A 25,153-nucleotide genomic window follows, 5' to 3' on the forward strand; every position below is an offset into this window, starting at 1 on the left:
TCATTTTCAGTAATATCTGTGCAATATAAACTAAACCTTAAAAAAGGGTCCCAAGGGATTTAGCCAGTAATGATGCAACCATGAACAGCATAGAAAAAGCGTACACAAGCGAAGGAAAACAAACTATAGAAAATCAATATACAAAAAAAAAAAGTAAGAAAGAAAAAAAAGAGAGAAATAGAGTAAGATCACATAACAAACAAATGAAAATAAGTGTAAGTGTTACTACATATGCCAAAATACCACATAAACTACAAACAAAAAAGCAAATTGTTGTCTCCACGAGCAAGTGGCATGGCACATCATCACTATCATCGACCACAGCATGACCGGATTCATATGTCAGGACTGCTTTTATTACAGTTATGTAACGACAAACGATTGCATTATGTTACACTTGCTACAATTATGTAACTACAAACGATATGTAACAATTATATAACTCATATTTTTTCATTCATTGCCAGACGCCATGTATCCCAGACGGGGTGGCCAATGGCTTAGAGTTAATTGTTTTACAGGGAGGGGCACTAATCCTCCACCAACCCCACTTGACATGTAGGGATGCCAACAGCATCTGGTGTTCCCAGGCGGTCACCCATCGAAGTACTAACCAGACCCAACGTTGCTTAACTTCGCTGATCGGACGGGAAGCGGTGTACTCAACGTGGTATGGCCGTTGGCATTATATAACTCCATATTATAATTATGTAACAACAAACGATTGCATTATGTTACACTTGCTACAATTATGTAACTACAAACGATATGTAACAATTATGTAACGACAAACGATTGCATTATGTTACGCTTTGCCAATTATGTAACAGTTGCATTAACAAGATGTAACTTTTATGTAACTTTAACTACAATTATAAGGCCAAGACACTTATGTAACAGTTGCATTAACAAAATGTAACTACAGTTATAAAGCCAACACAATTAAGCATTACCACAATATTTTGTAACAATTCATAAAATGTTACAATTATGTATTACCACAATGCTACTACAATGTTATAAGTCATACAACTATACCACAATTCTGTATTACCAGTATCATCATACAAGTTAGGTGAAATATTAGACATTACTAAAGGGATAACTCAGTATGTAATGTATAACCTAGCAGTATTACCATTGCACAATTATATGCGTATGTCCGTTATACATACACATTTTACAAAATGTTATACAACAACCATTGCATTTATTCAAATATGTATACAACTTGTTTAAAATGTAATATTACTGGATAATTGCTATTTACTATGAATGTTATATGTATACAATATTATAATCAATATTACATACTAATAGATTAGCATATGTCAATGATGATTGCTGTCGGAGGACCTCCAGTGGCGTGTACCGAGCATATGGTAGGACTCCATATTATATTTACAAATCATAATAGATAGATAGATAAATAGACAGATAGACAGCTCTATGCGAGCATGGGAATGGGAAATGATCTTGCAAGTTACACTGAGGAAAAGCTGACGACAGATTACGAAGTAGCCAGTCAGGAGATGATGCAGTTAGTTTGTCAGCGATACAGCAGGAGAACAAAGCCTTGTTGACCATACAAACACATACACACATACTCACACACAGGCTTCTAGAACTTTCCAACCACAGGGAACACACGTGACACGACTCGTGTTTCACCAGAATTTAGGAAAGAGAGCTCAGAAGAAGAGAGGCCATAGAATCGGCAGGGTGTAGGGAGGAAGGCTTAGCAACTTGGGAGAGAGAGAGAGAGAGAGAGAGAGAGAGAGAGAGAGAGAGAGACAGGAGGTAGCTAGCGGGACTCTACTTATACTCACTCGTGTGTGAGAGACTGTTAACATTATCAAGACAAATAAAAACAGTCCCATACTATTCTTTCTCTCCTTTGTCATTGCATGACAAATGGGAACCAAGATTATCAACGTACAAACAACTCAAGTATAACAACCGCTCGTCCACAAGTCTAATATATATATAACTCCACTACAAGTAATTACAAAGTCTTTTTATGACACTACTACAACTTTCTATGGTGCACCTATGTGCTACATTGGCCAGGTCAGGGGTCAAAGGTCATCAAATGTGAAGACAGTGACAACAGCTAAAATCATGACTAAACTCATGTGAAATACTAAGGTTCCTAAGATTACTAAGCCAGGGCCACGATACTCGGGTGAAATATTGCACTGGAATACCTCCGTACAAAAATTACATCTTCTGTCAAAACTCACTTCCACTCGTTGGCAGCACGACCTAGAAGTTGTACCTCTGGTGGGCCATTCTACGAATTTCAAGTTCCCTAGCTCCAAAGTAGGGTGATGGAATCAAATGAAACTTTGCCTGCTTATAGACATTAATGAGTACTACAAGTATGCTTTGCACGTGCGTTACTTATATCTGCCAGGTTAGAGGTCAAAGGTCATCAAGTGCAGAAAATATGAAAAGCACTAAAATTACAACCTTGCTCGTCCAAAATGCTAAGGCTCCAAAGATTATTAAGCCAGGGCCATGATTCTTGCAGGGAATGTTGCACTGGAGCACCTTGTTAAAGGAATTACTTTTGCTGTTGAAACTCACTTCTGGTCGCTGGCAGCACCACCTGTAATTTGTACTTCAGATGGGCCAAAGCTTGATCCGCTTAGAGCTGGCCATCGACACCTACTGACTTGTTTTATTAATAGTTAAATTAAGCACAAAATTTTCATTAGATTTCAGATAATTAAGTGTATATGAACCTATATGGTGAAAAAATATATATTTTCCAATTAAAAGTGCCGATTCAGTGCCAATTTGGTGCCAATTCGGTGAATGACCGTCGATCTGGTATTTCGTCGCACCCCTAGATGAGCGATAATTACAGTAGACGTTCAGTTATTTTGGAGGGTGTGTTAAGCACTGTTATGAGCCTCTTCAAACAAAGTTTTGATGGGTTTTTGTTTAGTTTAAGTATAATGATAATTGTTCCACGTTTCCAATTATTGGCAATGCTACAGTGTGCTTTGAGTTGGTGCTGATGTTTGTGAGGGCCTGCATGCCTTGTGGTCCTAAACGATTCAATTGCAGGTTGCCGGTGCCATCTGGCCCTTTGCTTGTACAGTAGAGTGATTTGTTTCTTAATAGTGTTACCTGTCTGTTCTAAAGAAGGAAACTGCATTATGATCGCGTGGAAAGGAATGCCAAGGTTGTGAGGATTAGCTTTCAGTCTCAGTATGTATTAGTGTTAGATGGCTTATGTTTGCATAGTGGTTCATGAGTATGCTTGTTTGGCCTTTGTAGGAAGGGATGTGTTGGGTGTTGGAGGTGTTGGCAGCCTTGGTCTTAGAGGTGTCTGTGATTTAATGATACTGTCAAGTATTTTTTACAGCCGGAAGGGTTGTGTGGAGTGATAAAGTGTTATTTATAAGATCTTTCACTTTTCTGTTTCCTTTGTACATTTTTTATGTTGTTCTCACTGTTTAGTTCTTGTAGCCTTCTGATAGTGTCTTGTGTGTTTGAGCAAAGGGAGTTGTGTTGAAGGCTGTAACATTGTCTTATGAGGTAGGCAAATGTAAAGCTTAGGTTGCAATGTCTTTTGTTGCCTGGTGGAATATGATGCTTGTCCGCGTTGAGTATGATGCTGAATTATGCAATGCACCTGTTAATGTTGGTGATGGGTGTGTCGTTTACTAAGCTGATGTGTTGTGCTGTTTCTGAAGTGATTATAGTCCAGTCTGCTTTCTTGTTGTATGTGAACGTGAGCCATAATCGCTCTGATTTGGATTCCAATGTACTACATACGTTCTCTAGTTTTAACCCCACATTAACCTCATACTGCCACCGCCATTTTCTCCTGGGAGCATACTTTTACATCCAGGATGTGCTTCATTCATCTTTTCACGTCGGGATTCTGCACAAGGTCTGTGTCTTAAGTATGAAAGCTCTGTCCTTGCTTGGATAAAGAACTTCCACAAAAATCGCGTTTTTTCAGTGTTTCTGGGAGGCATCTTTTCATCCAGCTTTATGATCTGGAAGGTTGTGTCTCAGGGTTCTGCACTTACCCGACTCCTCTTCAACGTACTGTTATTCAACGTTCCCCACATAGCTGAAGTTTTTACCCTAGACTGTGATGATAACATCTCCCTCTTCTGTAGTGAAGACACATTTGAGAACACTCAAACCAACCTCCAACAGTCAGGTGGCATCTTTGTAATCCGGACCTCGGCAAGGGGACAGGTAGTTAGTGCCAGTAGAAGTACTCTAATGTGTTTCCCCATGCCAAAATGTCTCATACTCTCTAAGGTTTGGATTGCTGACACCCATCTCTCTCTGCAAACCAGACACACTTTGTCTGTGCCAGGACGGTCCCAGTTTGACAATGGTTTTGCTTAGGACTATCTCCGTTCTTCTTGACTATGTTGGCTGCATCTCATGCACAGCAATGCTGGCAAGCACAGGGGTCCCAACAAGGAGATGCCTCTCCATCAAGGTATCCACGCCCAGGGCATCAGACAACCATAATCAGGGTGTCTGTGACCAGGGCATCAGACATCCATAATCAGGGTGTCCGTGACCAGGGCATCAGACATCCATAATCAGGGTGTCCGTGACCAGGACATCCATGACCAAGGGATTCATGGCCAGGGCATGGATGACCATAGTATCCATGATGAGTCCAAAGGATGACCAGGACAAGGATAGCTCGAGTATAGATGACCAAGAGATGAATGACCAGGGCATGGATAAATAAAGCATCTGTGACCAGCCCAAGGCTGACAAGGGCACCCATGACCAGGTCAAAGATGACAAGGGTATCCATGACCTGGTCAAGGATGACCAGGGCATCCATGACCTCTGCACAAATGATCCCAGTGTGCATGATCTTAGTGCACATGTCCACATCACTCAAGACCACCTCTAGCATGACCACAACATGCTTAACCAGGGTATGTATACATATGGCACACATAACTATCTCAGGACCTCTGTGTCTAAGGCAGAAAAAATTAGGAGAAAGGGAATAATGAGACCTTTCTGCCTCAAGGCAGAAAAAGTGACAGACAGTAGATAATTATTAGGTTTAAAATGCAAACAGGTGGTCTCCTCCAGAAGTATCGGCTCCGCTGCATCCAGTGTTTCAGTAAATGCTGACAACATGAAATGCACAGCAGGTTTGAGAGGGTCGGTACTGTAGACATTGATCTGCATCATTCTTTCTCTTTTTGTACACCTGATAATTAGAGTATTTTATTTATCTGTCGTTAGCCTGATGCTTCAGTCACGTACAGTTAGATGTGGCAAAAAAAAAAAAAAAAAAAGTCGCCTTCATGTAGTCCCGTCCTCTCTCATTTGGCTACCCTCCCTCCTACGCACACCACCTAGTCTTATGTACGAGTATCTCTCCACTCCATCCCTTCATCCTCATTGCCCTTGCAGTCTCCCCCTTCCTCTCTCCCCCTCCACCTTACTCACATGCAGTCTTTTAGTCAGTTTCTCTTCTCCATCCTGTCCACATGGCCAAACCATCTCGGAGTATTTCTCCTAGCCCTCATCCACCGGGTCACGAGTATACTTGTCATGACGAAGGGGTTCTAGTCTCTTCGGGTCACGAGTATACAGGCAATTATGGTTACGCCGAAGTTTGAAGAATGCACTAATTAATTAAATTTAAAGTGGCCTCTGGCATCTTCTCTGAGTCAGATGAGTGCCCCAGCTGCCGTATATGTCACCTGCTTATCGTCGTGGAGATAAAACATATCCGAATCGTCCGATTCCTTGCCTGCCCAGCGATTCTCTACCTCCACCCCTCCATCCCAGCCAAGCCATCCCCACCAAAGCGCCAAAGAAAATAGCTTAGTGCCAGTGCCATAGGGCGTGAATTAGACATAGTATCCTCTCCTCTGTCGACCCATAACTTGTCATCATCAAAGGGGAGGCATCACTTGGAGAACATGGCGCCACCCTCACCCCCTCCTTTCCTACCATACCTTTCCAGTGGGAAAGTGGTGTGTGTGTGTGTGTGTGTGTGTGTGTGTGTGTGTGTGTGTGTGTGTGTGTGTGTGTGTGTGTGTGTGTGTTCTTACCTAATTGTATCTTTACAGGAATGAGTCAAGCTCGTACTGTCCCGTGTCTTAAACCATATTTATCGTACATATCCTTAAATTTGTGAATTGTTTTGGCACACACTATTTCATTCGGTAGTGCATTCCATTGATCAATTGCTCTGTTTGGGAAACTGAATTTCCTTACGTCTTTATCACCTCTCTTCTTATGCAGTTTTTTGCAGTGTCCTCTTGCTGATGCTTCTCCATATGTTAAGTAATCATTTATGACTATTTTCTCCTTCCCTGATATGCACTTATATAGCATTATCATGTCACCTCTTTTCCTTCGCTCCTGTAGTGTTGGTAGATTCAGTTTATTTAGTCTTTCTTCGTAGCTTAGGTCCCTTAAGCTTGGTATCCATCTTGTAGCGGCCCTTTGAACTTTTTCAATCTTGTCTATGTGTTTTTTGAGATGAGGACTCCAGACTACTAATGCATATTCCAGGGTTGGTCTAATGAATGATGTTATTATCCTTCTTAGCATGTCTTCATTTATGTATGTAAATGCTATTCTCATATTTGCAAGCAGTGTATACATGTTCCGTACCTTCTCACTGATGTGGTCAGCCGGAGATAGTCTATTATTGATAATCACACCTAGGTCCTTCTCTCTTTCTGATGTGTATAGGATTTTATTTCCTAACTTATAATCCCAATCAGGTCTTTTTCCACTTTTACCAAACTTGATTACATGACACTTGTCCACACTGAATTCCATTTGCCATGTATTACTCCATTCATGAAGTTTATTTAATTCTTCTTGTAGCTCTTTACAAGAGTCTGTGCTAGTAATTCTCCTTTATATTTTTGCTTGAATAAGGGGACAATATTTGTTTTTTTCCAAATATCAAGTAGTTTACCTTGACTCAAGGATTTCTTGAAAATTAAATATAATGGTTTACTTAACGCCTTTGCACATTCTCGTAGTACCCAACATGAAATTTCATCAGGACCACTTGCTTTTCCTCTGTCTAATTTACTTAACTCCTCCTGTATTACTTTTTCTGCTATTTGTATATCTGGTAGTATGTGTGGACATGCATGTTCCACATAGTCCCTCTCAAAATTTTTTTCTTCTGTAAAAACTAATTAGAAATTCTTATTTAGTGCTTCACAAATATCTTTCTCTTGTGTATAAGTGATTCCCTCGTCCGTAATGGATTGTATTATATCTTTTACTTTGGCTTTGCTTCTGATATAGCTGTAAAACAGCTTTGGTTGATCACTACTTTTATTTATTATATCCTCCTCAAACTGTTTTTGCGCTTCCCTCCTTATTCTTGTATAATCGTTTCTTGCCTGTTTGTAATTATTATACGCCCTTTCACTATTGTGTCTTCTGTATCAATTCCACAACAAATCTCTTCTTTCTTCTGATTTTTTACATTCTGTATTGAACCATTTCTGTATTTTCTTATCTGCTTCTTTTTGCTGTGGGATGTACTTCTGGACTCCTATTTCATAAAATTCACAGAATTTTTTATATACATCATTTAAATCTTGTAATCTAAGCTCATTTTCCCAATCAGCTTCTAAGAAATACTTCTTTAGGTCTTGATAATTTCCCTTTTTATACTTTAGGCTCTTTTTGTAACTGTCATTGCTGTTTAGTATGTCATATGCTATCCTGAAGTTGTAATTTAGTACTGCATGATCACTTTTGCCGAGTGGAGGGTGATATATTAAACTGTCAATATCATTTTATTGCCTATTAAATATTAGATCTAGCACTGAAGGTACATCGAGTCCTCTTTTTCTGGTGGTTTCCCTCACATGTTGCGTTAGGAAAAACTCTTGTACGAGATCCAGGAGCTTTTGGTCCCAACAGCTTTCTTGGCTAATTATATCTAGAGTATTCCAATTTATATTTGTATTAAAATCTCCAGTTAGTATAATTCTTTCCGATTTCTCTTCCATTTTATGTAGTAATGATCTTAAACTCTTAATTGTACTCTCTGCCAGGTCCTCATATTCGTCTCTTTCCCATATGTTTGATCTGGTTGGCATGTACAAATTGGCTACAATTACTTTCCCTTCAGATGTGTTGATCTCTACTGCAATCAGTTCTACTTGTGATGGTATATCTAGTTTTATTTCATTGACTTTTAGATTTTTCTTAGTTAATATTATAATTCCTCCTCCTTTTTTTAAATTTCTGTCTCTTCTCTATATATTGTATTCCTCTAAGTTTAGTATGTCATTGGATATCCTTGGTGTTAATTTTGTTTCAGTTAGGCATATTATTTGTGGTTCATTTTCTCTGACATAATCATTCATCTCTAGTAATTTAGATACCATTCCATCCACTTTTGAGTACATCAACTTTATCATCTTGTTTATATACTTGTCATGACATGGTTTTACTATCTTCCTCCTTTTTATTCCATCCTGTTTGTGTACCACTTTCGTACCTGCAATCCTATTACTTTGTAAAAAAAAAAAATTCTTCTTCTCCTCTTCTGATCTTCCCTCATTTTTTTGTTTTTGCTTCCTCCCTGTTCTCTTTCAGTAATTCTAGTTCCTCTTGTGTTAGGAACTCTTTTTCCATAAGACTCTTTGCATTTTTTAGTATCTCCTCCACAGAGTTTTCACTCTGGAAAGTCACCTTTAGACTGCGGCCACACCGAGTGCGACGAGCGGGGAGGTAGCGTCAAACGATGAGCGGCGAGGTAAGCGTCAACGCAATGCATGTCCAGATACGAAGCGGTTAGCGGCAACCTCGCGGGCGACAGATAGTCAGAAGCTGTTCATCGGTGCAGACATGCCATTGTCCAAGATGTCAAGAAAATTGTTCCTTACTGAAAATGTACATCTGAAACTAGATCATCTGCCTGTGAAGAGACCTTGGGTTCACGAATATAATGAGGAGAGAGATGAACGTACAGTAGTGAATTTTATCATGTGTACCAACAATCTCGGTTGTTTGATGATAAATATCATGAGTATTTACGTATGAGCCAAGGGACTTTTGATTTTTTGTTCACCAAAGTTGAAGTGAGGCTGGCCAAAGCCACACTGAACTACAGACAGCCCATCGCTCCTGAGCATTTTAGTTTATCAATTACAAAAGTAATAGGGTATTTGTACACATAAAGGTAGGCGTGGGCGCTCACAGTCCACTCGCTCGATGTAGTGCTGCTTTCGGGTGCCTGCCCTTTCCTTTTTTCCTTCTTTCCTTCCTTCCTCTTCTGTCTATCTCTCCTCCATTCTTTCCCCTTCCTTCTGTGTATGGATGACTCTACACTGAGTAACAAACTTAATGGTCTCTTGTACACCAGGAAACCATTTACTACGCTGGGTGGTAACCATATAACTAAATTATGGCACCTTGGTGGTTTAGTGGGTACTTAGGGAGCTCCAATCGGATTGAGCCGGTGCAAGTTTATATCCAAGGGATGGCTGGGGTCTATTGCTTACGAAATGCTACTCAGATGAGTGATGCTGGTCAGTCTCATCTTAAATGTCATTACCAACTTGCCTAGCCCCGGGCTCCTACGCTCCTCATGGGGTAACTCTGGATTTGATGATGAATGAATGAATAAAGTTTCCATGTCTAACTGATATTAATGTCTTTATTGGACGATACCTTAAAGATTATTTATCATGTGATTAATTATTCTTAATTTTTCATGTATGCTTTTTCACGATACCAGTTTCTACTGATTGCTTATAATGAAATATCCACTGGACATTTCACTATCTGCTGAATTATATTTCATAGATTTCTGTACTGATAAATAACAAAATTTTCGATGTTCATTACATATATACGTACACACATACTTTCAGTGTATACACTTATGTTTATTAGTTTTAAGCCTACGTTGTAACAAAGTGAACTGAGCACTAAATACTAGTATGAATTCCAGACATTACTGGTTTTTCATAGGTTTTATAACAACTATGGAACAAACATTACTTAAGCAATCTTATGACAAATAATGGCTCGATTATAACTTACCATCTGTATGCAGCTGTTCACAGATATCCTCCCAGTGTTTCTTCAACACTCCAGTATTTTTGTGGAGTGGATCAGCTGGATCCCACACAGCTCTCCTGTGGTACACGGCCCCAATAAGTTGTTCAGTGGACATAATTACCAAACCTAACTGCCCCAGCTTGCAGTACCAGCACGAATGAATGATGATGCAAATGCGTGGGTAGTGGGGATGTCGCTAGGCGGTGCGCGACATTTTGGAACATGCTGCATCGCGTAGCGACGAGCGGGGAGGGTGAGCGGGGCGACAAACCTCCCCGCTCATTTAGTGTGGCCACCCACATAGAATTTAGTGTGTTTTATCGTGTCGCCTCATCCCTCCCCGCTCAAGTCGCCCCGCTCGTCGTGTTCGGTGTGGCCGCAGCCTTAGAGGTCTTGTCCTGCTTTTCTCGTATTTCCCTAACCTTTTGTGTTCCTCTATATCTTTACTACAGATTTCCTCTGGTACTTCTTTCAGTAAGCTCATTACATTTGCCATCTCCTTTTTGTCTCTTGTGATCTTGTTTCTTACTCTTACTTCTTCCTCTTCTATACCAGTGATTACTATAGATTTGTTTATATCTACTGAATCTCTGACTAACTTTGGTTTGTTTTGGATTATTCTTTTCACTTCCTGTTTAATGCTTTTTTCCTCCACCCTTGTTTCTAAATCTTTCTTTACTTTCACCATTTCAGCATACGTGGTTTCCACATCATTTTTGTAGCTTTGCACAGCTTCATTCACCTGTGTTATCTTCTCCTCAATATCACTGCTTTGGTCTATCAGATTGCTTACTTGCCTAATTGTCTCTGTGTCATTTTTGAACTCTTCCATAACACTCTCGTGATTGACTACTGTACTTGCCATTTCACTCATTTTCTTCCTAAGTGTACTCAATTCCACTGTTAGTTCACTGATGGTTGTGTCTTTCTTGTTGGCCTCCCTTCCTAGTTTTTCTATTTCTTCCTTTTGCAAGTGCATCTGCTTCTTTATTTCATCAATTTCATTTTTGAAAGCCATTTCTAGTTTGTGTACACGTTCAACCAGTCTGTTGTGAGTCTCCATTTCAACCAGTTCTTGGTAGAAATCATCATATTGCTTTCTACCTTTATCCCTTTTCTTTTCCAAATTTGCTTTACTAAAGTATGTATCCATTTTGCAATATTAAAAGTACAGAGTATGTACTTACATTCCCCGTGCTGCTGTAAATAAACCTCAGCTGACTGAGCGAATTCTTTCGTCTTGGTTCTCTTTTCTGTTTGAACACGTCTTGTTTAACCTTCTTATTTTTTTTCCTTTTAATAATGAAAAATCATTTAGTCTAACCTGGTACAGAGCTTGACTCATGCAAAGATACTAATTTAGGTAATTCCACTGGCCGTGTTGGTTCGGTACGGAGCGCCGATGTCGCACGTCTGCCTCCTTTGACTGCCTGAGTGTGTGTGTGTGTGTGTGTGTGTTCTTACCTACCTAATTGTTCTTACCTAATTGTATCTTTACAGGAATGAGTCAAGCTCGTACTGTCCCGTGTCTTAAACCATATTTATCGTACATATCCTTAAATTTGTGAATTGTTTTGGTACACACTATTTCATTCGGTAGTGCATTCCATTGGTCAATTGCTCTGTTTGGGAAACTGAATTTCCTTACGTCTTTATCACCTCTCTTCTTATGCAGTTTTTTGCAGTGTCCTCTTGCTGATGCTTCTCCATGTGTTAAGTAATCATTTATGACTATTTTCTCCTTCCCTGATATGCACTTATATTGCATTATCATGTCACCTCTTTTCCTTCGCTCCTGTAGTGTTGATAGATTCAGTTTATTTAGTCTTTCTTTGTAGCTTAGGTCCCTTAAGCTTGGTATCCATCTTGTAGCGGCCCTTTGAACTTTTTCAATCTTGTCTATGTGCTTTTTGAGATAAGGACTCCTGACTACTGATGCATATTCCAGGGTTGGTCTAATGAATGATGTTATTATCCTTCTTAGCATGTCTTCATTTATGTATGTGAATGCTATTCTCATATTTGCAAGCAGTGTATACATGTTCCGTACCTTCTCGCTGATGTGGTCAGCCGGAGATAGTCTGTTATTGATGATCACACCTAGGTCTTTCTCTCTTTCTGATGTGTATAGGGTTTTATTTCCTAACTTATAATCCCAATCAGGTCTTTTTCCACTTTTACCAAACTTGATTACATGACACTTGTCCACATTGAATTCCATTTGCCATGTACTACTCCATTCATGAAGTTTATTTAATTCTTTTTGTAGCTCTTTACAAGAGTCTGTGTTAGTAATTCTCCTTTGTATTTTTGCATCATTTGCAAACATATTCAGATAGCTCTCATTTCCAGTGTTACTGTTTATATCATTTATATACACTAAAAACATGATTGGTGCCAGCACTGAACCCTGTGGTACTCCACTAGTCACTTCTTTCCATGATGAGTAGTTTCCTCTTAGTACTGTTCTCATTTCTCTTTTTTTGAGAAAGTCTTGCATCCAACAAAACAGTTTGCCTCGAATTCCTCCTTGATGGTACAGTTTCCATAAAAGTCTTTGGTGTGGTACTGTGTCAAAAGCTTTCTTGAAATCTAAACAGATACTGTCCACCCATCCTTCCCTTTCCTGTATTGTGTTTGTTACTCTGTCATAGTAGCTCAACAGATTAGTAACACATGATTTTCCTTTTTTGAAACCAAATTGTCTTTCTGTTATCATACTGTGTTCTTCTAGATGGTTTACCCAAGCTTTTCTTATAAGCTTTTCTAATACCTTGCATACAACACTGGTCAGTGATACAGGTCGGTAGTTGAGTGGATTTTGTCTATTTCCTTTCTTGAATAAGGGGACAATATTTGCTTTTTTCCAAATATCAGGTACTTTACCTTGACCCAAGGATTTCTTGAAAATTAAAAATAATGGTTTACTTAACTCCTTTGCACATTCTCGTAGTACCCAACATGAAATTTCATCAGGACCACTTGCTTTTCCTCTGTCTAATCTACTTAACTCCTCCTGTATTACTTTTTCTGCTATTTGTATATCTGGTAGTATGTGTGGACATGCATGTTCCACATAGTCCCTCTCAAAATTTTTTTCTTCCGTAAAAACTAATTAGAAATTTTTATTTAGTGCTTCACAAATATCCTTCTCTTGTGTATAAGTGATTCCCTCGTCCGTAATAGATTGTATATCTTTTACTTTGGTTTTGCTTCTGATATAGCTGTAAAATAGCTTTGGTTGATCACTACTTTTATTTATTATATCCTCCTCAAACTGTTTTCTGGGCTTCCCTCCTTATTCTTGTATAATCGATTCTTGCCTGTTTGTAATTATTATACGCCCTTTCTCTATTATGTCTTCTGTATCTATTCCACAACAAATCTCTTCTTTCTTCTGATTTTTTACATTCTGTATTGAACCATTTCTTTGTTTTCTTATCTGCTTCTTTGTGCTGTGGGATGTACTTCTGGACTCTTATTTCATAAAATTCACAGAATTTTTTATATACATCATTTAAATCTTGTCCTCTAAGCTCATTTTCCCAATCATTTTCTAAGAAATACTTCTTTAGGTCTTGATAATTTCCCTTTTTATAGTTTAGGCACTTTTTGTAACTTTCATTGCTGTTTACTATGTCATATGCTATCCTGAAGTTATAATTTAGTACTGCATGATCGCTTTTGCTAAGTGGAGGGTGATATATTAAACTGTCAATATCATTTTCTTGCCTAGTAAATATTAGATCTAGCACTGAAGATACATCAAGTCCTCTTTTTCTGGTGGTTTCTCTCACATGTTGTGTTAGGAAGAACTCTTGTACGAGATCCAGGAGCTTTTGGTCCCAACAGCTTTCTTGGCTAATTATATCTAGAGTATTCCAATTTATATTTGTATTGATATCCCCAGTTAGTATAATTCTTTCTGATTTCTCTTCCATTTTATGTAGTAATGATCTTCAAACTCTGAACTGTACTCTCTGCCAGGTCCTCATATTCATCTCTTTCCCATGTGTTTGATCTGGGTGGCATGTACAAATTGGCTACAATTACTTTACCTTCAGATGTGTTGATCTCTACTGTAATCAGTTCTACTTGTGATGGTATATCTAGTTTTATTTCATTGACTTTTAGATTTTTCTTAGTTAATGTTATAATTCCTCCTCCTTTTTTTAAATTTCTGTCTCTTCTCCATATATTGTATTCCTCTAAATTTAGTATTTCATTGGATATCCTTGGTGTTAATTTTGTTTCAGTTAGGCATATTATTTGTGGTTCATTTTCTCTGACATAATCATTCATCTCTAGTAATTTAGATACCATTCCATCCACATTTGAGTACATCAACTTTATCTTCTTGTTTATATGCTTGTCATGACATGGTTCTACTACCTTCCTCCTTTTTATTCCATCCTGTTTGTGTACCACTTTCGTACCTGCAATCCTATTACTTTGTAAAAAAAAAAATCTTCTTCTCCTCTTCTGATCTTCCCTCATTATTTGTTTTTGCTTCCTCCCTTTTCTCCTTCAGTAATTCCTGTTCCTCTTGTGTTAGGCATCTTTTTATCCATACATTTTTGAACTCCTCTTTTTCCATACGATTCTTTGCATTTTTTAGTATCTCTTCCACAGTGTTTACACTCTGGAAAGTCACCTTTAGAGGTCTTGTCTTGCTTTTCTCATATTTCCCTAACCTTTTGTGTTCCTCTATGTCTTTACTACAGATTTCCTCTGATACTTCCTTCAGTAAGCTCATTACATTTGCCATCTCCTTTTTGTCTCTTGTGATCTTGTTTTTTAGATCTTCCTCTTCTATACCAGTGATTACTATAGATTTGTTTATATCTACTGAATCTCTGACTAACTTTGGATTGTTTTGGATTATTTTTTTCACTTCCTGTTTAATGCTTTTTTCCTCCACCCTTGATTCTAAGTCTTTCTTTACTTTCACCATTTCAGCATACGTGGTTTCCACATCATTTTTGTAGCTTTGCACAGCTTCATTCACCTGTGTTATCTTCTCCTCAATATCACTGCTCTGGTCAATAAGACTGCTTACTTGCCTAATTGTCATTTTTTAACTCTTCCATAACACTCTCGTGATTGACTACTGTACTTGCCATTTCACTCACTTTCTTCCTAAGTGTACTCAATTCCACTGTTAGTTCACTGATGGTTGTGTCTTTCTTATTGGCCTCCCTTCCTAGTTTTTCTATTTCTTCCTTTTGCAAGTGCATCTGCTTCTTTATTTCATCAATTTCATTTTTGAAAGCCATTTCTAGTTTGTTTACACGTTCAACCAATCTATTGTGAGTCTCCACTTCAACCAGTTCTTGGTAGAAATCATCATTTTGCTTTTTACTTTTATCCCTTTTCTTTTCCAAATTTGCTTTACTAAAGTATGTATCCATTTTGCAATACTAAAAGTGCAAAGTATATACTTACAATCCCCGTGTTGTTGTAGTCTAAACAAACCTCAGATGACTCAGCATATTCTTTCGTCTTGTTTTTCTTTCCTGTTCGAACAAGTCTTGTTTAAACTTATCATTTTTTCCTTTTAATAATGAAAAATCATTTAGTCTAACCTAGTACAGAGCTTGACTCATGCAAAGATACTAATTTAGGTAATGCCACTGGCCGTGTTGGTTCGGTACGGAGCGCCGATGTCGCACGTCCTACTCGGTTGAATCCCTCTACGTGTGTGTGTGTGCGTGTGTTTTCTTGGTTTTCGCTCCCAGTGTAAATAGTGTACGACAGTGACGTATGTAAATCGTTTATGACAGTAACATTGGAAAATACAGCACGCAAATGACGTGTATGTAGCATGCGAAAGTTATGTGCGAAGATTGTGTGTGATAGTGACGTGTACTTCACAACACTGTGACAACAGTGACGTGCTAAGATAATGTGTGTGACAGTGACATGTATATAATTAACGACAGTGCCGTGAGTATATAGCAACCGTAAACAGACATTTCAAGAAAAGTATGGCTTAGATATAAGTGCCTCTAGAAAAACAAGTTCTTTCGTCAGTAATAACTTTAACGTGGATAGAAAATGAGTGTCTGTTGATACGTTTTCGTAAAGAAATAGGAACAAATTATTCATAGGAAAATAAGTGTTTAGCACAGTAAGCGATAAGTGCACCGAGTTATATTAGTGAAAACATTTTTAAAAAGGAGTTAGTTTAGATCAAATCTCTGTGTGATCGAGGCAGTGACGTGTATTATTTCATGACAGTGACGTGTATGTATAGAAATTGTAAATATTTACTTGTACGAGAATAAGCTTAGGTATAAGCGCCTCTAGAAAACTAAGTGCATTCTTCAGTCATAACTTTAGCGTGGATTGAAAACAAGTGCGTGTTCGTGCGTTATTTTCGTAGAATAAGATAAGATGGCATGTTTTATGGATAAATAAGTGTTCCGCACTGTAAGCGACAAGCGCACTAAGCTATATTGGTGAAATAAAGTGAAAAAAGTTGTTTGAGAAAAAATCTGTGATTGTATGCGGCAGTTGCGTGTGAATATTGTTTTTCTAGAAAATAAGGCTTACATAGAAGTGCCTCTAGAATATAAGTGACTTCCACAGTAAATGCTTTAGCGTGGATAGGAACTAAGTCCCCGTTAATTCGTTATTTTCACGGTATTAAATAAGAAAGGAGAATAGTAGCAAGGTAAGTATTTAGCACAGGAAGCATTGAGCCCACTTATTATAATAAAATAAGGTTAAAGAAATATTATTTTAGAAAGTATATGAGATTTTCGACCAAGGATTTTTCATTCATAAGATTTATTACCTGCTGCTCACCATCAGGCACAGGATTACTCTGGACTGGCTGGAAAACGGGCAAACTGGCAAGCACCACACCACAGGGGAATGAAACATGCTTCACGGCTGGGGCATGCAGCTCAGTCGTGATTAGCGATGCGCGGCAGTCCCCTTGGGCTGCAGCCACTGCACGCCCTGGAACACATCTCTCCTCTCGGCCAAAAGTTACCTCTCATCTCCTCCGTGCTCCTCAACAATTCCATCTAGTGGCCTGGGGAAATTTGCACCGGAAAGGGGAAGGATTCGGTGAGTATTTAGGAAATTAACTGGTTATTCTAGGTGATATGGTTGTGTGAAGCTTACTACTGTGATTTTTGCCAGAATTGTAGGCTAATGTAACAAATTTACTTGAGTTCTGTGCTAACCTCTGTGAGCATCTGCTTTCTAAAGTGTACAGTACATATGTTCATTATTATTTTTACTTGAAGTATAGTTACCGCCGCCAAGAAGGTTATGTTTTACCTCGCGTTGGTTGTTTGGTTGGTTTGTGTGTCTGTTTGTTAGCAAGATTACTCAAAAAGTAATAAACGGATTTTGATTAAATTTTGTGGAGGGATGGGCCATGAGCCAAGGAAGAAATGATTAAATTTGGGGGCGGATCTGCATCCAGATCCGGAGTATCCCACACAATATCTTCAAATGATCTCAATGAATTTCAGTGAAATTTTGTGGAAAGGTGGGCCATGGACCAAGAAAGAATTCATTTAATCTTAGGGGGGATCCGGATCCGGATCCTATATCCACGGATCCGGATACAAGAGTGAGGTATTGTTACATCCCCATCCCACACTGCCACAGGCTCCAGCAGCAGTAGTACAGTATAGGAAGGCCGTTACCCAGTGAGTTCTTCTTATGGTCAGCCTTTCGGTATATAACAGCATGATCGCCTCAAGCGTGGTAAACAAATACTGGCTTCTTTAGTTCACTGTCTTTATTTTCCAAATAATTGCACTTAATGCTTGCAAACTTCACTGCTTCACAAGTACTGGAGCTACACAATCTACACTGACACTGAACCAACACTGAACTAAACTCAAATTGAACTGATCCCCCTATTTTTTTTTTTTTTTTTTTTTTTGCCTATCGACCATTGAGGCCGAAGCCTCTGGTCATTAAGGCAAATATATATATATGTATATATATTGACACATATATACATATATATACAAACATATATATATACATACATACACACATCCATGCATATGAACATACACACTTTCATGCACACGTACATATATATATATTATAATTTTTATTTTATTATTTTTTTGTAGTTTTATTTTTATTATTTTTATTTATTTTTTATATTTTTAACCTTATATTACTTATAAACAAAATACCTAATCTAAAGACCCTAAAACTAACCACCTAACAGACAAATCGCTAACCTATACTAAATCCTAAGAGACAAATAACTAGGCCTACACTAATATTCAAAAAGCCTCGACCAAGAGAACACCATCGACTGCAGATATGTAATGCTTTTCTACATTACATACCTGCACTCATCACCTGATGACTATCAGTCGAGGCACAACCTAATATAGGGGACATCAATATATGAAAGGGAACCAGACGAGTCAGGAACATTTCCATATTCGTCAGCTGTCGTCCCTAATTAGAATAACTTAAGCAAGATAATATAATGTATTTACATAATTTATACAAAAATTGAAGAACCTCGCCCAGCAGACTACCATCGACTGCAAGTGCCCAATACCTTCCTATATTGCACACTTGCACTCATCAGCTGGTGACTGTCAGGCAAGGAACTTGGCTTAATGTAGGGGACATCTATATTAGAAATAGATCGGTGGGAGGAGGAACTATTTAAAATATGTCAACTGTCAACCCTAATTAATATTACAATATATACATATTTACTGTTCATAAAAACCATAACCACACAGTAAAAAAGTCACATCACTCTGATCAGTCCGGTCTCTCTCAAGAAAGCCATCAATTTATCAGTCATAACAATGTCCCCATCACCCAGGATGGTGGAAAGGGTGAAGGGGACGTCTACTGCGCCGCAGTAATTCATAAGTGAAGCGCGTTCACGAATAAATCGCCGACAGCGCAGGATGATATGACTGATAGATAACACCGCATTACAGATGTCACAGTGCGGTGGGAAGCGTCTTTCCATATATGGTTTTATGTGGGTTAAAACGGTGGCATTCAGCCGTAGCCGTGCCAACACTTTTTCTTCTAGGCGACTGGGACGGTTGGCAGTGTCCCAGTCGCCCAGGTACGGCTTACAAGTTGGAATACTTCGTATTTAGTCTGGTCCACTGACCTTGCCACAGAAGATTTATTGATTTCTTTCCGAGAGATAGACTCGACCGTAGATCACGAGGAACGTCCCAAGTCTCCTCGAGCTCCACAGCCGACTTTGCAAGTAAGTCAGCCTGCTCATTGCCGTAGATACGACAATGACCAGGCACCCAGATCAGCGTGAATGACTTGTTGCATGAATGCAACTTATTAACGATGCGGCCCTGGATCTCATGAGAGTCCGTAGTGCAAGATGCAATTGCCTGAAGGGCTGATTTTGAATCTGAAAATATGACAACTGAGTCATGTCTAGAATTGAGAGCATAGTCTATGGCTTTGTCAATAGCAAAAAGTTCTGAAGTAAACACAGATGTATGAGTCGGCAACTGATACCTGAGGGCACATTCAGTCGACCACACACTTGCACCCACACATTCACTCGACTTGGAGCCGTCGGTGTACAATTGATGGGACTCCAAGTGACGAACAATGATGTTACGAAACAAGTGGTGGACCTCCGCCTCCGGCGCCTTGGCCTTTGGTGCTGGGAGCCATGTAACATCGACTGTAAAGCCGGGTGGCTCCCAAGGCGCTATATTTTTAAGCACCAACTTGTCACAGTCACTGGGGTCCACATCAAGCTCCTGAGTCAGTAAGTGGAGGCGAGCGGCAAGTGGCCGACGCACCCCCCGCAGAAGGTGGTGGTATTGACGCAGGGGGGGTACAGGCCACATTGCCGATATTACTTTTTCTTAATGTCCTTATGCCGTAGGACAAGGCCAGGTGGTCACGGCGAATACGGAGGGGAGGCACATTCGCCTCCACTTCCATACGAGCCACACGGGTACACCGTACAGCTCCAAGACACATTCGCAAGCATTTATTCTGTAACACATCCAATCCTTTCAGCGTGGCATCAGATGCCAAGCCATACACCTGTGCGCCATAGTCTAGCTTTGATCGAATAAGGGACTTATACACCATTAATAAAGATTTCTGTCGGCACCCCAGGTAGTACCCGCTAGGTACTTGAGGACATTTAACGGTTTATCACAACGAGCAAGCAAAGTATTAACGTGAAGTTTAAAATTCATTCTACGATCAAAATGTATTCCTAAAAATTTTACAGAATTTTGAAAAGGTACCGCCCGATTATCCAAAGTTAAGCACAAATTAGGTACGTTACGATTAGTGAAAACTATAGCGGCACACTTACGTACGGAAAACTAAAATCCCCACTGCAAGGCCCATTGGTGGACGGAGTCAAGGGCTGCTTGAATCCGCCCAGCCGAAAATTGTGCATTACGGGAAGAGTGCCATATTGCACAATCGTCAGCGTAGAGTGAGTATTTAAGATTCCTCGGGATGGGAGCTGATGACAGAATATCATTGATCATAATACTAAATAAAGTAGAACTAAGCACACTTCCCTGCGGCACCCCGTTTTCCTGGATAAATATATCCGATGTTACGTTACGAGGCAATTTCACAGAGAAAGTTCTGTCCCTTAAGAAATTTGAAATAAAAACAGGCAAATTTCCTCTTAAACCATAAGCATAGAGCTTCATTAATATACCGTGTCGCCATGTCATGTCATAGGCTTTATGGATGTCCAAGAACACCCCTATCATGAATTCTTTATTGGCAAATGCCTCTGCAATACAATGCTCCAAATTCATTAAATGATCTAGTGAACTTCTGTATTTACGGAAGCCACATTGTTGATCATTTAACAAATTCTTCGACTCTAAAACAAAAAGAAGCCTATTGTTAACCATTCGTTCCATGACCTTACATAGACAAGAAGTCAACACAATAGGACGAAATGAAGTGGGATTCATAAGACGACCAGCCTCTTTGGGTATCGGTATGACGTGCGCAAAGTGCCATGAGTTTGGGAACGTTCGAGACGCCCAAATCTCATTGTACAATGCTAACATCTTAATCAGGTTGTCCTGATTAAGATGCTGGATCATACCGTACGTGATGGTGTCTGGTCCAGGGCTGGTGTCTTTACAGGATTTAAGGGCAAGGAGCAGTTCATCTAGCGTAAACTCTTGGTTGTACGGGAGTTTACGTCTTCTGTGGCAAAGTCTAATATCTGTAGCTCAGCCGTGCGTTTATGATGTTGGAAACGCGGGTCATAATTGGCTGAGCTACTTACATGAGAAAAACTCCTGGCGAGGATGTTAGCAACGTCCACGGGCTCGTCATAGATGTTATTATTTACTTGCAAGGTGGTAATGGGGAAATATGGGCCTTTATTATTTAATATTCTTATGGTGGACCAGACTTTACGTAATGGTGTTGTACGAGTCACCGTGGACACAAAGGACCGCCAGGAGTCACGTTTGGCCCTTCTTATTATTCTCCTTGCCTCAGCCCGTGCCTGTTTGTATGCAATAAAATTTTTCTCAGTGGGCTGACTATCAAAAATCCTGTATCTCCTATTGCGTTTTCTTAATGCTTGTCGGCAATCCGGCGTCCACCAATGTGCTCTATGCTTCGCATGAACTGTAGAAGTCTTGGGAATAGCAGCCTCAGCTGCGTGTAATATGGAAGTAGTTATATTTTCGACCTTAACATCTATGGTCTCCCCAGATATATCTAAATTGGCGATCCTTGAGAAGGATCCCCAATCTGCTTTCTTATAGTTAAATTTTGGAGGTGGAGGGTCCGAAATGATGTCGCGTGTATAAGAAAGACAGATGGGTAAATGATCACTTCCCAAGGAGTCGTCGTAAGGGTCCCATGAGAGATCTTGATGTATACCAGGGGAGGCCAAAGATAAGTCAATGGCCGAAAAGTTACCAGTACGATCATCTACACGAGTCGCTCTACCATCGTTCAGAAGACAGAGGCTGGACTGTAGTATTAGGTCGGCTACTTGCTCCCCACGACCATCGATCCTCAAGCTACCCCATTGATAGTGATGGGCGTTAAAATCGCCCAACACTAACTTATTGCCAGGTAGATGTTCAACTAGTGAATTTAAAGCATCACTATCAATGGGGCCATGTGGAGGACAGTACAGAGAGCAAATAGACAGATACGTGTTATTAAATTTTACTCTGCATGCGACAGCTTCCAGAGTAGAATTTAGAATCACTTCCGTTTGTGGGTGTGATTTATGTGTGTATATGGCTACTCCGTGACCTTCATATCTTCTATACGAGTGGTAGAGTTTGAACTGTGGAGGATCAGGGTGATCCTCCAGGCGCGTCTCCTGTAAACAAACAACGTCTGGCCTGTGTATAGAAAGCAAGATTGCTATATTGTGTAACTTATTCCCAATACCTCTACAATTCCACTGTAGTATAGTGAATGCGGCGGTTTAAGATTTACGGGGGGGGCCAGTGTGCTTAGTTTTTTTCTGTCGCCCGCCGGCAGGCGAGCGACTACCGGGGGACCTATCCCGGTGCTTGTTAATGGAAACCTCCATATTGTCATCAATAACTAGGTTCCCAGCCTCCCCCGAGGAAGAGCTATTCTTCCTCTCCCTCGCTGGAGTAGGAACCGGAAGGACATGAGGACGTGACTGTTTCGTGAGGGTGGTCATGTTACTTTTACTAGACTTGTCAGGCTTCGTTTTAGGCCGTACTGATGGAGAGGCAGCAGCAGCCTGAGAATAAGTTGATGCCTTAGGGATGTCAGTGAGAGAGTTGGAACCGACAGGAGGTCGAGCTGGAGATATACTGTGAGTGGCAGGAGGGAGAAAGACAAGGTCAGTCTGTGTCTCAGCGGTGCACATCACGGGACGGGACACAACCGCCGATGCATAGGAGACATTAGGCTTGGGAGTTGCATGCAACTCCTTCACCTTCTTCCTAGCATCGTAAAAGGATATGCCCTCAGTCGCTTTCACTGTGCAGACCTCTTTCTCCTCCTTCCACTTGGGACAAGCCCTAGAGGAAGTGGAGTGAGCATCTTTACAGTGAAAACAGCACTCAGTCTCGGATGTACAGTTGTCAGCAGAGTGACCTACAGCCGCACACTTGCCACACACGATGTTGGAAGCCCGACAAGCCTTTTCATGATGTCCATAGAGCTGACATTTTGAACAACGAAGGGGATTCGGGATGTACGGTCTTACATTTACAATTTCATATCCTACTTTGACATTTGTAGGTAGCAAAACTTTGCCAAAAGTGAGGATAACAGTGGCTGTCTTCGTCCTAACGCCATCCTGATAACGAGTGATGAATCTGGCATCAATTACATCCTGCTGAGCAAGTTCCTGTATGATTTCTTCCTCACTCATCACCATGAGATCCCTGCAAGTGATAACACCCTTGCAGGAATTCATGGATGTTGGGATCTTGGCCTCGATATCATGACAGTGAAACTTACGCAGCTTTAGCAAGTCTTTAACCTGAGCTGAGTTGAATGTCTTTACTAGGAGGTCTCCATTTCCAAGTTTTTTAACTTGTTCCACCTCTCCCGCACAGTGGTCAGTCACCTTCTTGACAATGAAGGGATTGAGTCTGGACAGGGGAGTAGAACCTAGAGCATGAAGCGTTACGAAGGTCGCGTTATTTACAGGGATGTCAAGCGGGGAACGAGTCTGGCGTCCGTCAGTCTGGGGCCAGTCAGTCACGGTAGTGGTGTCGTCAGGACTACCTCCCCCCCTGAAGGGGGGGGAGGCAGTAGGGGGGTCCATCATAGCTACCACTTCCCCCGTGAAGGGGAAGTGGGAAGAAAGAGAAAAACGACCAAGGGGCAAAGTACCTGGGGAAGACCCACCTAGGCTGAGATTACCCTCTCAAACCACTCTCGGGAGGACGCGCCCGTGTGTATCTCACACCCCAGAGCGATCAGTGGGGGGTACACTCCAGAGGTGAGTAAGCAAAGGCAATCTCAGAAATTAGATATAGACACCTACTATATCTACTAAGGCCAGGGAGGAAAATTAGTTCTAGCTAACCTAACTTTATTGAAAAACGCCCTAGTGGCGAAAAAAGAAAAAGCTAAAGCCGGTGAGGCAACCCTGCAGCTAGAGGAGAGCCAGAGAAACACATCTGATCACTCCGCGACCATGCATCAAAGTCCCGATCCCCCTAGTCCCTTCCAGATCCTTATGTAGCCTTGCATTACTCTCGAAGCTTCTAGTTTACTCTAGTACCTACAGTTATCAAGTCAGAGACATCCAAAACATGCAAGAGTTTTCTTACACTGCATAACTCAGAATTATTTAGCATATCGTACAAACTGAGATAAAATTACACAATTTAACAAAGTCACATAAATAAAACATTTTAGAGAAAAAGAGCACAAAAATTAATGTAAAATTTTACAAAATAACTCCCCTCACAATAGCAGGCTATTTGGCAACTCTGACACGTAACGGAAAAATACGAGAAGTATGGAGAACTCTCCAGACTACCTAACTAGCAAATCCCGCTGCTCAGCTATATTGTTTAAAAAAATTAAGGATACTCCTGCAGAAGATTATGACAAAAAAAAAAAAAAATGTTAGGACTACGTTTCTCATGCATTAAAAACAAGATTACTTTTACCCCCAGTCAGAGATATGAGCCAAGTCAGATATTTGATGTGCCATAATCTCATCCTGTGTTTGTTACAGTGACTGCTGAAATGGATGCTGTGGGAAGTGTATGGAAAGGTGAAGGGAGGAGTCATCACGATATTTGTGGACAGGGTAAGACAAGTGCATAGCGGCTCTACCTGGCCGCTAAGTGCTTGCCCCCGAGTCAAGCACCGACACCAGACTTGACATGGACCTGCTTTGACGTACCAGGCATGCCTATGAGAAATTTCAGCTCATTCCACCCAGCAGTATAACCTATGGAGGGTTCACGGTGTCAGGCTAAAATTCAGGCACAAAAGTGTGCACGGTTCGCTCGCAGCTATTCGTACGCAGTTATAATAATATTTACAATATCGTTGTCAGCTCATTATTCCACGTCATCAGAAGTATGGCACTTCGAAATCCGAGGGTGCCAAATATGAA

At 40.2% G+C, this 25,153-nt stretch overlaps 1 non-coding gene across 1 annotated transcript; it reads right to left on the minus strand.

The window, feature by feature from the left end:
* Positions 1–565: 565 nt before the first annotated feature.
* On the minus strand, positions 566–684 carry LOC145403894 (5S ribosomal RNA). The gene has a single exon (XR_013898086.1). It is a non-coding gene; the product is annotated as a 5S ribosomal RNA (ribosomal RNA).
* Between the last annotated feature and the right edge of the window lie 24,469 nt (positions 685–25,153).

This window comes from Coenobita brevimanus, chromosome 61 (genome assembly GCF_032717465.1).
Source record: "Coenobita brevimanus isolate Jiangsu-jjx chromosome 61, ASM3271746v2, whole genome shotgun sequence".
Taxonomy (NCBI): Eukaryota; Metazoa; Arthropoda; class Malacostraca; order Decapoda; family Coenobitidae; genus Coenobita; species Coenobita brevimanus.